We start from the raw sequence: 9,064 nt of genomic DNA, 5'->3' as shown, positions 1-9,064 counted from the left end.
AAAGGACTTGGGAGTGCTGGTGTGTCGGGGAAGTTTCCTGGCTGCTACATGGGAAGCACCTGTGCCTTGTTGAGACAGGTGCTGCGAGTCACGTTGGCCAGCCGGAGACCATGTGACCTATGGGAGGCTTAAAGGCGGGGCACTCTGCTCAGGGAGTGGGGTAGTTCCCTCCTGGGTAGTGGAGTGGTAGGAGCCCCTGGAGACTGGTGTGTTGAAGCTCTTGGTTTAATAGCCTTCTGATTGAGAGAGCAGTAAGTTGAGGCTCTCTGTTGGATAGCCTTCGATTGGGTTCATTGGGATTGAGACCCTTAAGAGTTGAGGTAAAGCCTTCTGATATACGAGGGGAATCACAATGGCCTTTTGGGTTGTGATTCCTGAAGAATGAGATACTAGTGGTCTGTGACAATTGGTGACCCCGATGTGATTTGGTGAAATGTGAACTGTGTGGACCGCAGGGTGAAGTGTGGTAGATACAAGAGACAGAACCCAGCGAAGCTTGAGAGCGGCAGGAGCTGTGGATTGACCAGTTTTGACTTAGACACCTGGAACAAGGTGAGCTGCTGGGAACGGACATGGGTCAGAACTTTGTAAAGGAGGGCCAGACTTTTGCATTTCTTGAATCTGCGATAATGGCTGTGGGGGCCAATATAAGAAGTGAGGATCTATAGAATTTACTTAACTGGGTGGTGGAGTGTGAAGACCTAGTGAGTCCTTTAGCCTTGAGCTATGGAAGAAATTGGGGGATAAGTTGCTTTGTGAAGCAGTATTTGAGAATGAGGACTTGACCAAAACTGACCTGTTGTGTACATGGGGGGCCCTGGATAATATAATTCAAGAAGGGATGGCAGTAGAAGAGAAAGATGAATCAACAGGTTATGTATCAATGGGTGAAGGTTTTGAAAGAGATGATGAACTGTCTGAGGGAGGACTGGCCTCAGACAGCACGGACAGTGAATCGGGTCTATCTTCACTGTTCAAGGAGATCAAGAAAATTGCGGGGACTGTGCAGGGACTCTGCCCCACCCTGCAGGAGGTGCTGAAGTGTCCCCCACCCTTTGCCCCAACAGCCCCCCCTTCCTCCTTTATTATGCCTACGGCTCCGCCATTTGAGCAACTGGCCCCACCCTTGGCAACTTCATATCCCGCAGTATCTGGTTATCCGGCCCAGGTACGTTTGGAGCAGCCAATAATACTACAGCAAGTTATGACGCTATTACAAGGAGTATCCCAGCAGTTAGCAGCTGTAGTGGAGATGTTGCAGCAGCCCATGACCCACCCTGCAACAAGAGAGATTATAGGAAAGACCTCTGAAGCAAGTGATAGTTCTGCTGGGAAGTTGCCAACCGCACCTAGACCGAGGAGAAAGTCGCCAGAATCCGCCTGTTTATTGGAACCAGACCCCTTGGGAACCCCTACAGCGACAGTTCAACCTCGTGACCCAGTCCGTTTCAAGACGAGGTAAAAATGAAAGCAATAGAGGCCGGGGACTGGGACCTGGCTGAAGCACTGGGGACACTGGTCAATAAAGAATCGTCTATAACAGAAATGGGGGGAGGGCCTAGTGCGTTCCCCGTGGCACTAGCCCTCCCGGGTTCTTTGCGTGTTAAGAAGCCCAAGTGTTGTGGAAACCTGGGACATATAAAATCGGAATGCCCAGGACGGAAGGGTCAAAGGCGGATAATAAATGCTGGAAAAGTTAATGGCCCAGTTGCTCGTCATAAATGTGGAAAACAGAGATGTTACAGGTGCGGAAAGATGGGCCATTTTGCTAAGCAATGCGAATCAAAGGTTTACACTAACGGCTGGCCGAGAAATAAAAGAATGAGAAAGTGTACGCAGATGCATGATGGTCCGGACAAAACTTTTGCGGGAGCGTTATGGCAACCGCAGGTTAACCAACAGGAGAAATAGCCAGAGCAGCCAGGGTGGATGTATCCGTCGTTGCCAGATCAATGGATAAATCCGCCATCATGGTATGACAAAAAATGAGAACGATTCCCCCATGGTTTTGTCCCAAGGTATTTGACAAATGGTGATGGAAAGTGGAATCGGAACGTTAGAAACCCCTAAAGGCTATTAGGGGTTTTTTCAAAAAAGAAAGGGGGAATTGTCGGGGAAGTTTCCTGGCTGCTACATGGGAAGCACCTGTGCCTTGTTGAGACAGGTGCTGCGAGTCACATTGGCCAGCTGGAGACCATGTGACCTACGGGAGGCTTAAAGGCGGGGCACTCCCCTCAGGGAGTGGGGTAGTTCCCTCCTGGGTAGTGGAGTGGTAGGTGCCCCTGGAGAGTGGTGTGTTGAAGCTCTTGGTTGAATAGCCTTCTGATTGAGAGAGCAGTAAGTTGAGGCTCTCTGTTGGATAGCCTTCGATTGGGTCCATTGGGATTGAGACCCTTAAGAGTTGAGGTAAAGCCTTCTGATATACGAGGGGAATCACAACGGCCTTTTGGGTTGTGATTCCTGAAGAACGAGATACCAGCGGTCCACGACACTGGTGGATGAGAAGCTCAACATGAGCCGGCAATGTGCACTGGCAGCCCAGAAAGCAAATCGTATCCTGGGATGTATCAAAAGAAGTGTGGCCAGCAGGTTGAGGGAAGTGATTCTGCCCCTCTACTCAGCTCTAGTGAGACCCCACCTGGAATACTGCGTTCAGCTCTGGAGTTCCCAACATAAGAAAGACATGGAGCTACTGGAACGAGTCCAGAGGAGGGCCACGAAGATGATCAGAGGGCTGGAGCAGCTCTCCTATGAAGACAGGCTGAGAGAGTTGGGACTATTCAGCCTGGAGAAGAGAAGGCTCCGGGGTGATCTTATAGCAGCTTTCCAGTACCTAAAGGGGGCCTACAGGAAACCTGGAGAGGGACTTTTTACAAGGGCGTGTAGTAATAGGACAAGGGGCAATGGATTTAAACTGAAGGAGGGGAGATTTAGGTTAGATATAAGAAGTTTTTTACATTGAGGGTGGTGAGGCAGTGGAAGAGGTTGCCCAGAGAAGTTGTGGCTGCCCCATCCCTGGAGGTGTTCAAGGCCAGGTTGGATGAGGCTTTGGGCAACCTGGTGTAGTGGAGGGTTTCCCTGCCCATGGCAGGGGAGTTGGAACTAGATGATCTTTGAGGTCCCTTCCAACCCTAACCATTCTATGATTCTATAACTTACAGCCATTTCACCAGCTTTGTTGCCCTCCTCCCAATGCATTCAAGGACCTTCCCATCCTTCTTAAATTGTGGGGCCCAGCACTGCGCACAGTGCCCAAGGTGAGGCCGCACTAACACTAAATACAGCGAAACAATCACCTCTTTTGACTGGCTGGTTGTATTGAGCCTGCTGCCAACCAGCACCCCCAGATCCCTTTCTGCAGGGCTGCTCTCCAGCCACTCCTCTCCTAGTTCATACTTCTGCTTAGCATTCCTCCACCCTGCGTACAGAACCCATCATCTTGACTTGTTAAATCTCATTGTGTTAATCTTAGCCCAGTGCTCCAGTCTCTCTAGGTCCCCTTGCAGGGCCTCTTTGTCCCTCGAGAGAGCCAACAGCACCTCCCAGTTTGTTCTCATCAGCCAAATTGCTCCTGGTGCATTATAATCCTGCATCCAGATCGTTGAGAAAAGTAGTGAACCGAAGTGGCCCCAGAATTGAGCCCTGAGGAACACCACTGGTGACCGGTTGCCACCCAGATGCAGCCCCATTCACTACAACATCCGTCAGCTTCTTCAGTGCGCTGGTATGAATGCCATCTAGCCCCACGGACTTGTGAACATTCAGATGGTACAACTGGTCCCTTCTGCTTCAGTGTCCACAAATCGGAAGTCACTGTTCCTGCATTCGAGGTACTCTGACTCAGAGGACTGAATAGCCCAAGGTCTTTCAGCGTTCTTAAAGACTGAAGTAAAAAAAAGCCTTGAATGCCTCTCCTACTTCTTCATCCCTCTTAGCCATGTGACCGTCTTTAACAAGTATCCATCAAAAATTTTCCTTGGATCTCCTCGTGCCATTAACATACTTTAAAAAGCCTTTCTTGTTGTCTGACACAACACTGGCCATGTTCAATTCAAACTGAGCTTTGAACTTTTGTGTCTTCTCCCTGCATATGCGAACCACAACTCTGTAATCTTCCTGCAAAGCCTGACCTTCCTTCCGGAGATGTTACAATGTCGTTTTTCCTCTTGAGTTCCATGAGGTCTTCTGCCCCCAGTGCTGCCTCGAGACCAAATGGCATTGCCTGCTCCTGTGCTTTTGAAAGGTGGTACTTGAAAACTGACCACCTCTTGTAGACTTCTAAAAACAGAGTCTCAGGGGACAATCTCGGGGTGAAAGCTGGTGAAGTCTAATACGAAGCAGAAGGCTCCTGCACCACCTTAGGGCTTGCAACTACCAAAGAGGTTCACAACCTTCAAAGTTAAAGAGGAGCCACATGTGCCCTGAAGCCTTGCTTTTATGAACAAGATAAAGAAAACAGGGCTTAAGTGGGCTCACCTCTAGCAGTTGCTTGTAGGCAAGAAAGTGGCTACAAGGCACCACTGTGGAAAAGTCCCCAAAAGCCTTTCTAGGAAGTCACCATGCTGGGCTGCCTCGCTCAAGCGCCTGTACACCAATGCACGCAGTATGGAGAGTAAACACGAGGAGTTAGAGATCTGTGTGCAGTTGCAGGGCTACGATCACACCGGGATCACAGAGACAGAGTGGGATGGCTTCTGTGACTGGCATGTTGGAAGGGAGGGAGAGAGGCTGTTTCAGAAGGACAGACTGCGAAGACGAGTAGGGGGACTTTCCCTTCGTTTGAGAGAGCAGTTGGAGTGCATGGAGCTCTGCCTAGGGACGGCTGATGTGCCTACTGAGAGCTTGTGGGTAAGCATTAAAGAGATCCCAGGTAAGGGTGACGTTGTAGTGAGTGTCTGCTATAGGCTGCCTGGCCTGGAAGGTCCATCAGATGAGAACCTCTACAGGCAGACAGGAGCAGCCTCACGTTCACAGGTCCCGGTTCCCATGAGGAACTTCAACAATTGTGATATCTGGTAGAGGAACAAGACAGGAGAACATAAGCCAGTCAGGAGTTATCTGGGATGCATGGATGACAACTTCATCACCTAAGTGACAGAGATTAAACTAAGACAGGTTTTCTGCTGGAACTCCAACATACCAAGAAGAATGAGCTTTTTGACAATGGGAAGATCAAAGGCAGCCTGAGCTGCAGTGACCATGAAATGGTGGAGGTGAGGATCCCAAGGGGAGCAAGAAGGATAAATAGCAAGCTCACAGCCTGGGCCTTTAGGTCAGAAGACTTTGGTGTTTTTAAAGATCTGCTCAGAAATGTCCTGAGAGATAAAGCTCTGGAGGCAACAGGGGCTTAAGAAATCTGGTGAATAGTCAAGGACCACCTCCTCCAAACTCAAGAGCAGTCCATGCCAATGAGCAGAAAATCAGGCAAGCACGCCAGGCGGCCTGCAGAGATGAACAAGGAGCTCCTGGCAAAACCAAACCACAAGAAGGAAGCGTACAGAAGGTGGCAGCAAGGACGGGTAACCTGGGAGGAACACACAGGCACTGTCCAAGCATGCAGGGGTGAAGTTCAGAAAGCCAAAGCCCAACTGGAACTGAATCTGGTCAGGCATGTCAAAGGCAAGAAGAAGGGCTTCTGTAAGGACACAGAGGACAAAAGGAAGGCTAGGGGAAATGTGGTGCCACTGCTGAAAGAGTGGGCCTTCTCTGATGCTGCACAGCCTGGTTGCACAGGACGTGGAGAGGCTGAGGTGCTGAATGCCTTCTTTACCTCAGCCTTTACAAGCAAGATCAATCTTTAGGAATCCTACGTCCTTGAGACCAGCAGCAAGGGAGATGTATCCTTGGAGGAAGAGGATAAATTTCAGGGAATACCTAAGCAAACTGGAGGCCTCCCTTAGTATTGTTACATCTTGTAGGCAATGGTAATTCAGGTTTTCTGAAAGTCAAAAATCTTCTCCTCATCAGCTGTGTGCCACTCCAAGAAGTGATTTTTTTCCCTTCACATATTGTGCTGCCCATCCCATAATACCCCAATAGTAGAAGAGGGTCCACATAACTTTGATTTTCAGCAGCAATGCAAAAATGGGGGAAATAACCTTTGCAGCCCTCCATACCCATAGCTTGGGGAAGGCTGCTCAGTTTCACGGGTAAAAGACTTAAAGAGTCAATGAAACCCCACAGTGCAGCCCACCTGCGCCCTGCAAGTTGCCACTGGAATGAGGTGGGAGGGAGGGAAAGAGAAAGAAGACATGGCACGTCCTCACGCAAGGAAGCCCTCGGGTGACCAGCCAAGGATTGCAGGGCTGGGAGCAGCTGGGCCCCTTCCTGTCAGTGCAGCCACTGGCAACCCCACCAGTGTGCCCCAGGACAACATCACTCACCTGCGCTGCACCCATGCGGCACTTGAGCTGAGTCTCCTGCCAGCACTGTCACATTCCTGCCCCAGAAATCCTGGGGCCTCTCAATCCCAACACTCAGAAGAAGCTTCCATGGGGGAAGGGTATGGCATAAACCAGGAAATGAAAAGGCGGCATTAGGAAAACCAGCACTCAGCCCGTGTCATTAGCTGGGAGGTTTTCCGTTCATCATGAGCATCTTAGATAATTGTCCCTTCTGTAGAAGCTACCTCTGGGCCTGGGGCAGGTCAGGGCCACCATAAAAGCCAGCCCAACCCCTCGTTCTCTCATCCACTTCTCTCGCGTCCACCTTGGGAACCAGGTGAGTCTGAAGCCCTTTCCCCATGTGGCTTTCTGCTCATGCAGATGTGCACTCCTCCGTCCTATGATGGGTCATGGTGAAGGTCTTCCTCAGAGAATGTCAGGAAATGGCTGAGGGAGCTTTTCTTTTTAAGAGATAGGCAGCAGTCTCCTTGGGCCTGATGATGCTCTGCATTTCCTTGCAAAGAGTATGTGGAACTTGGCTGAGGTTGTCCTTCTCTGAAAAGTTTGGCAGCAGCCTCTTGGGCCTGGGTGATCCATGCAGTACTGTGGCTGGTAACCGTTTTGCCTCTCTGCACAGTTTCTAACTCATGGCTCAGCAGGTGCCTTTGACATGTTTGTGGTGGAGTGACAGACTCCTGGTAGACTGCTGCTCATATGTTCCTGTGCTCTGCTTCCTCCCTGCCCTCTTTCCCAGGTGCCTCTGCAGCCCAGGGACATGTCCTGTTACAACCAGTGCCTGCCATGCCAACCCTGTGGCCCAACCCCGCTGGCCAACAGCTGCAACGAGCCCTGTGTCAGGCAGTGCCAGAACTCCACCGTTGTCATTGAGCCTCCTGCTGTAGTGGTGGCCCTGCCCGGCCCCATCCTCAGCTCCTTCCCGCAGAACACCGTGGTGGGCTCCTCCACCTCTGCTGCTGTTGGCAGCATCCTCAGCTATGATGGAGTGCCCATAAACTCTGGGTCGCTAAACCTCTCCTGCATTGCCAGCCGCTACTGTGGCAGAAGGTGCCCCCCCTGCTAAAGCCACCAGTGACAGCCTGGACAAGGACCCCCAGCAACGTAGAAGGTGATGCTGGGCTGAAGTCAGAGTTCCTGGCCATCACTTTCAGAGAGGCTTAGAATCCTGTGCTGCCCTTCCAAAGGAGGACAGCTGGGGCCCTCTGAAAACATGGCCAAAGTTTAACTCCTCAGTCTTGCACTCTCTCCAATCTCTTTCTTGTCTTCTGTTCTTTTGGGTCTAAGACCCTCAAAGCCGAAGTGGGGCATCTACTGGCCCCTCTACCTCTGTATGGCAGACCTGAGGGATCTCCAACGTGACCAATGGGAGCAGATTTTTGGCAACTGCTGCTGCTTTCCCTGCTCTGGCCTCTTTCTCTACAAGTGAACTTGTTTCCTGCCTCAGAGTCATTAAAGTTTTCTGCATCACAGCCTCTGCCTCCACGGAAACTTTTTCTTGGTGGACATTGTCTCATATTATTGCCAAGGAAGAAAGACATTGACTTGGGTGGCTTAGTGTAAGGTGGGGGTACAAGCAGAAGAGGAAGGGGAGGGTGAGAGAGTAGAGAAGGGGTCCATTTCAGTTACTGTCTCACGGAGCTGAGGAAGACATACTCAGCATTTCCCCAGACAGTGAATATCAGGCCCTGTATTCCAGCATCTCTGCTCAGATGCCGCCCCTTTGCTTCAGAGGATGTTCTGCAGATGGAGAGGTCATCCACTGCTTTCCCTCAGAGAGGAGCCCAGTAGTGCTGGAGGTTCTGGGAGGTCAGCATGTCAGAGCTTGTGAAGAAGAGAATTTCTCCTGCTTTGGAGAGCTATGTGCTAGGTAAAGCAACTCATTCAGAAGATGGCCCCAAATGATGCAACAGTGACAAGGGAGTGAGAAAAAGCCTTCAAAACAGCCTCAGATCTTCTTCTCCTCATCCTCCCACTTGTCCCCAGAATGAGGGAATGCCAATTACCTCCCACAGGGATACCCGCAAAGGAGAGCTGTGCTCTCACCCAGGTCTCCAGTCCCCACTCTCTTGATGCCCAAAGTCTCCAGGGAACAACCTGGAGTGTCTGGCCCTCCTGTGGTGGCTCCAGGTCACCTCCAGCAGGGTGAGGGACAATGACAAATCCTGTAAGAAGTTTCACCCTTCTTCCCATTCCTGTTCTGTTCAGAATGCTCGAAGGTCCAGGAAGGGAAGGGAAAAGAAAGCCCTGGCATTGCGGACACGCAGGTGGAATGGGTTACCTGTCCACACTGCATGACATGGGCCAGCCAGGAGAGAGACTGAGACACACAAAGAGAGTAAGTGGCATGAGACAGCTTTCATGTCCCTGCATCAACTTTGAATACTCCTGTGCCTTTGGGTGGCCAGGTCCCCAAATGTGTGCTGTCGAGATAGAGAAGAACTTCTGCAATGACATATCTGTGAAACACTGGGACCACACAGATCAGCAGAGAGAGACAGAGACAGGTGGACAGCTGGCAAGAGAGAAGGAAGACAAGGGGTCTAAAATGATCAGGAGAGGAGCTGTTTCTTCTTGCTCTCATTTTCATTTCCATCAGTAACAGCATCTTGAGAAAGCATGTGCAGAACCACCCGTCCAGTCTGAGGTTTCCCAACATTTGCCCA

The 9,064-nt window shown here is 50.8% G+C and overlaps 1 pseudogene; it reads left to right on the top strand.

The window, feature by feature from the left end:
• Window positions 1-7,158: 7,158 nt before the first annotated feature.
• On the top strand, window positions 7,159-7,464 carry LOC147527036 (feather keratin Cos2-3 pseudogene; annotated as a pseudogene).
• Window positions 7,465-9,064: the final 1,600 nt, after the last annotated feature.

Source organism: Tauraco erythrolophus, chromosome 25 (genome assembly GCF_009769465.1).
Source record: "Tauraco erythrolophus isolate bTauEry1 chromosome 25, bTauEry1.pri, whole genome shotgun sequence".
Classification (NCBI taxonomy): domain Eukaryota; kingdom Metazoa; phylum Chordata; class Aves; order Musophagiformes; family Musophagidae; genus Tauraco; species Tauraco erythrolophus.
The sequence above is the reverse complement of the archived record's forward strand: the minus strand, read 5'-3'. Positions and strand labels throughout refer to the sequence as shown.